Raw genomic sequence first — 6,000 nt, forward strand, 5'->3', positions numbered from 1 at the left:
CCCAGTCTATGGCATTCTGTTATAGTAACCTGAATTGACTAAGACACCTGGAAAGGGAGCAGTTCTGTACTTTTTTTCCTACCTTCTCTGCTCAGAGATTCGTAAGGGTCTTTAGCCCATTCTCATGAAAATCTTCTAGATAGATGTACAATTTGGCCAATCAAATGACCGAAGAATGACATCTGCATCCTTAAAGAGAACTTAAAAAAAAATATCTAGTGAAAAAATATAAACTAGAAATGGGCCTAAATATATTGTTTTAATTATAAGACCAGAATAAAACACAAACACAAAAATATTCTCTAAATAGAATCTAAACCAAACTAACATTTCTCTGTTGCATGACTTTGGCTTGTAGATTTGGCCTAGGAAAGGATTTGGGCACCCATGATCTCAGTTCACCTTTCTCCCTCAGGGTACAAGCTCCGGAATGCAGCGATGCAGGGATTTGCTTTTGCAAGTTGCCACATGATGTATAGTTTTTAAAGGTGGCTCAACTCAGAGCATCATCTGGTGCCAGCTTTGCACACTTCCCAGGCAGCCCCAAGCATTTCAGATAGTCTCTAAGGATTTCTTTAAGTTTTTCAGGCTCTTGAAACGTTTTCTACATGATTAAAAACAAATTCTGAGTCCAGTGTCTGCAGTTGTTTATTTTAAAGATGAGGTAACCATAGGAAAATGCAATAAACAAACCTGAAGTAGTTTTTGCTCTATTGCGAGCATGGGCCTCTGGGCATGTCATGGGTTTTAGACTGATTTTCAGCCCTTCACCTTCTTATCTGCAAAGAACTCACCTAGATGATCTCAGACTGACTTAAATTTTTTTGTGTGTATGTATTTTTTTTAATTAAAATTTTTACAGCCAGCACTATCAAAAAGCTATTTCTGATGCCTATTCCAAGTGTTCCTGCTCTCTTTTTCCTTTCTTGGCCCATTTCCTGCAAGAACAGAAGCTGCTCACTGCCGCTTGCATAATGACCTTTCATGCTTGTAAAAAACTAGCAGGTTCCCTGTGCACCTTCTCTTTCAGGAATGTCACTGTCTTCTGCAAACCACACGGAGACACGTTTTAAGGCAGTGAGAGGGAGACCTTTGGGGTTTCTCAAATTACAAGCGTCACAGAAGTTGCCTCTCTTGCTTACCTTATTATTTACTGATTGGTTAGCTCAGATCCTCTGGATGAAGAGATGGCAACTATTTTCTAATGATTATATTAATATCACATAATTCCATAAATCTGTTTGAGCACCATATCCAAAGAGTTAATGTTGAGAGGTTTAAAGATGATTACAAATGATTTGTTTCACAGCTGCTCTGATTTCTTATTCTAGTCACATATAAAAAAAAAATATTCACTAACATTTGGGTACTGACACTGTGCCAGGCACAGATTGAACAGCTCTCTGAGGTAGGCAGTAATAACAGATCCCTTTTATAGATGAGAAAACTGAGGCCTAGAGACTTTAAGTAACTTGCCAACATCAACACATTTAAGAAGTGGCAGAGCCCCCTGCTTAACGCCCCCTACAAGACCCAAAGCATGGGAGAGCCATTTGGTCTTGACCTCACATGTAAGGCCTTAAATTTAGATATTTCACATTCTTTCCACATGGGGTTATGAAGATAGTCACAGAAATATACCAGAGAACTGAAAAAAATCTGTCGTACAACTTAGATCTCACTGTCCCCAGTATACTATGGAGGTATATATATAATCTCTGTCTTGTGAAGAATACAATTATGTTAAATTTCATTTTTTATATACATTAAAGTCTTTAGTTAGGTAAACAGAAATATTTAAAACATACCAGGGGGCAAGGGCAACATATGTAACCTAAACATCTGTACCCCCATAATATGCTGAAATAAAAAAAAAAATACCATAAGTTCCATAATCCTGTGTGGATACTTCTTCATTTTGTAATATACAGAGAATCTCAACAAAGAAATTGGCCTCGGCTGGGCACGGTGGCTCACGCCTGTAATCCTAGCTCTCTGGGAGGCCGAGGCGGGCGGATTGTTTGAGCTCAGGAGTTTGAAACCAGCCTGAGCAAGAGCGAGACCCCGTCTCTACTAAAAATAGAAAGAAATTAATCGGACAACTAAAAATATATAGAAATAATTAGCCGGGCATGGTGGCGCATGCCTGTAGTCCCAGCTACCCAGGAGGCTGAGGAAGGAGGGTCTCTTGAGCCCAGGAGTTTGAGGTTGCTGTGAGCTAGGCTGATGCCACGGCACTCTAGCCAGGGCAACACAGTGAGACTCAAAAAAAAAAAAAAAAAAACAAATTGGCCTGGCCCTGTTTTGACGTTGCATAGGCACCCGGTCCCAGTGCGTAGAACCACAGGATGGGGAGGGAATCCTAGAGACTATCTGGCCAACTTCTTCGTTTCACATATGATGAAACAGAGGTGCAGAGTTGCTGAGCAACCTCTCTCGCTCACACAGCGAAATGCCCTTCCCCTGACGGACGGATCTGTGTGCTCTGTCCTGCACCCACTGCTGCAGATCCCTGCTCACGCCTCCAAAGGGGAGCAAGGAGGGAAGTTGCACATATGGACACACATAACAGGAACATCCTATTATAAAACATTTCTTATAGAAATGCTTTCCAATATAATCCATTTTTGATTATGTGGGGGGGGGGAGTTTCCATTTCTATAGAAATTTTTACATTTCAAAACCCCTTTGGAGCTGAGAATCAATATTGAGCCTCAGATCACCCCGGGAGGGAGGGTGTGTAGGCATTGCTATTTCTGTTTTTCAAAGGAGGAAAGAAAAGTTAAGAAATGCTACACGCGTTTTTCAAGGTAACATAGGTAGGTGGTGGCAGAACTGTTACTATAGTTTAGGACTCCTGGAGTGGCGCATGACATTGAGCCACACTGCTTTCCTGCATTCAGTTATGTCTTACAGGAGCCGCAGATGAGAACAGCACAGGCATTTTTGTTCTCATGATGCTATTCATAAACCTTTCTCAAACCTGGTGTACTTTCTCTGAAAGAAACTAATCTCCATGTGATCAGTAACTTGGTGCAAAAGATAATTAGATCTTCTAAACAATATTCATGAAGTAAACACTATTTTAGCATAGATAGTAAGCATTTCCAATGTTCCTAAGGTATTTCCTTTTAGTGGTGAGGTGTAAGATATATTTAAATGAAGCTTATTCTGGGAAACCAGCATATTGCAATCAAAAATGCAGTTTTTGTAGTTTTGTAGTTCTTTGTCTAAAGCTCTTTTACAAAAGAGGTGATTTTAATTCTGTAAATAAAAGATGGGTACTTCCGGCCTTCCTACTGGCCCTAGCCACCACTTGCAGCTCACACACACACACACACACACACACAAACACACACAGCATTTGAGCCTGCCTTGTTGCAGGGAGTTTTCATCTTTCAAGAGACTGAGGGAAAAACAACCTCAGAACTTTACCACCAAAAATTCCAAATTCATTGCAACACAACGTAATGGCCAAATATTATTTTCTCAGTACACACATTTTTGAACAACCACCATAGCCAAGAATGCTTGTTTTTATTTTCACAATAAACCCAAAGAAAATCTTGAATTCCACTCGCGATTGGAAGATGGCAAAGACGCTGTGGTTGTTCGGAGCAAACTATCATGTCTAATTATTCAACCTTATCCTCCCTCTTTAACCTGTGCTTGAGGTATTTATTTCATGTTTATACTGGTTTGACACAAATCACACCGAAGAGAGATTTCTTGTCCTGTCTTCCTGTGCAAAGCTGAGCTACAATGGTAGAATTAACAATGCCAGCCCTTCTCGGGCTTATCAGTAACAGAAGCATTCAGCCTAAGAAAACACTTCCAGTGTAAACAAGACACAGAATCGCACATCGAGCCACATTCCACTGAAATCTGTCTGAAGAGAGAGAAGGAGAGATCCGAGCTAAATAATCTCTCTTTTAATTTAGCATCAGTGTGCCCATTTCTCGTACTGCAATCCATACATTGTTACAAGCAATTTGTTGTGTTGCTATTGTATTCCACGTAGGAAGCAAGATTTTTAAAAAGGCAAGATAAAAAAGAGACTTAAGTTACTTTAAAATTCTACACAAATGTCATACTTTTCAACTTATTTTTAACCATAATTAAGTTGGTTTAAAGAAACAGTGAAAATGTTGTTATAATATTAATATTAGTGCAGTTTATTTATAGTTGATAAATATGTATATTACTAGTTATTCAAAAGGATGCCAACTATCACCCACTCCCGTTTCAACTCTCTTGAAACTGAAATTTGTACAGACTGATAACTTGGTCAAGGATGTATTGTAGTTTCTTAATGGCAAATATATTTCTATGTTTTTATAATAATGAATGGAAAGCAACTATATACACAGCTTAGTAATTTATCAGACATACCTTGTTTGAAGAAAGCAACTTTTTTTTTTCAAAAATTGTCCACCACACAGAATGGATATCCTTGTTTCCTTAAGCTTTTCTGCATCACAAATCCCATCCAAATTATTCTAAAGAAGAAAGAAGAGATCCAAGCACTTTTTCTCTTCTTCTCAGAGGAGCTAATCCAACAGTCCCATCAACCTCTCAGCAATTTGAAAAGCACATTTTACACCACACACACACACACTCACACACACACTCACACACACACTCACACACACTGCTTCTCACACTGGTTTTAGTGCTGAATTAGGCGGTCCTTTTTTTCAAGTTTCCACTCCCACTTACTTTTCTTTGGGTAAGGATTTCTAAATATTCTTTTGTAGCCTAAAATACACTTTTTTAGTAAGTAAATTCTACAATTAGACATTTTGGAAGTAGAAGAGGGGCACTTAGATAAAATGGAAAATAAAAAATATGCTTTAAAACAGGAGTAATTACATTTTTTTCTTTCTTTTTCAAGAGGTAGTGAATAGCTGGATTAAACTGCACAAAGAAAGAAAACTGTGCAAACACCATCAAGTTTATTCTACTGGACTCTCACTGTAGATTGAAAATACTTACTTTTCTTACATTTTCCTGCTATTTCTTTGTTTTGTTTTGCTTCAGTCCTGTCTGCATTTTGGCAAGCTTTACATAATGACTCAAGTATATGCTGCTAGTAACAGGACACAAGATAATAATAGTGGGAAGAAAAAATCTGACTCATGTTTCAAAAAACGACTGATGGATATCTCACATCATCAGGGAAATCTGCTGGCTTTAGTTATTTATGTATTAGTGTCACCAATTAAATCTAAGAGCTCCAGATCCAAAATGTGCATTAACATATCATAGCATTTTAAAAATCAGACCAGAAAAAAAAGGACATCTGGCAGTTCTTGAGATGCCAGTGTCTATCAGTATGGCAGAGCATCTCTTTTCCAGCAGGGCAGAGGGTAGCAAAGAGCCATTCCTCCTCCTGCTGGGGAGTGTGCACTCACGCAGCTTGGAAGGAGAAGCTTCTTCCATTCCAGCAGCCTCTTATCCTCATCTACGGGCCTTGGGGTTGCTCCTTAATTATACTAGCATTATGGTGTGAATGTTATTTAACCTTTCCTCCACCTGTGCTCTTTTTGGTTCTGCATTGAAATTATTTCTCAATCCTGTTTCGTCCTCCACCCAAAACTGAGCCTAGGTCCCTTGGTGGTAAGGATGATGCTGCCAGTGGTGGCCGTCCCACCATTTGAGTTAGGGCAGGTTCAGATGAAATGGAAGCCCACGCATAATTATTAAGATTACTGATACTACTGCTACTACTAATGCTAGTTGCTGTTTATCACTCACTCACTTTTACAGAATTGTGACCGTTTATATATATCATCTCATTTAATATTTAGAAGAATGTAGAGGGGTCAGTACTATTATCCCCATTCTACAGATAAGAGAACTGAGGATCAGAGAGATTAAGTAACTTTTCCAGTGTTGGTAAGGCAAGATCTGGGATTCAAATCTGAGGCTGCTCGACTCCAAAGCAATGATGCTGTATTAAGATTTAGAGCTTCTTTTCTTTTGCTAGTTTAATTTGTT

General features: G+C 38.9%; 1 protein-coding gene across 4 annotated transcripts in view; it reads right to left on the bottom strand.

The window, feature by feature from the left end:
- The window catches only part of VIT (vitrin), a 105,482-nt gene extending 100,800 nt beyond the window's left edge, over positions 1-4,682 (bottom strand). For all 4 annotated transcript variants that reach the window (XM_012653837.1, XM_012653836.1, XM_012653835.1 and 1 more), the window contains exon 1: positions 4,393-4,682. The gene's annotated coding sequence lies outside the window, so the exon portion shown is untranslated. The remainder of the gene's footprint in view (positions 1-4,392) is intronic.
- Positions 4,683-6,000: the final 1,318 nt, after the last annotated feature.

This window comes from Propithecus coquereli, unplaced genomic scaffold, assembly GCF_000956105.1.
Source record: "Propithecus coquereli isolate 6110/MARCELLA unplaced genomic scaffold, Pcoq_1.0 Scaffold43, whole genome shotgun sequence".
Classification (NCBI taxonomy): domain Eukaryota; kingdom Metazoa; phylum Chordata; class Mammalia; order Primates; family Indriidae; genus Propithecus; species Propithecus coquereli.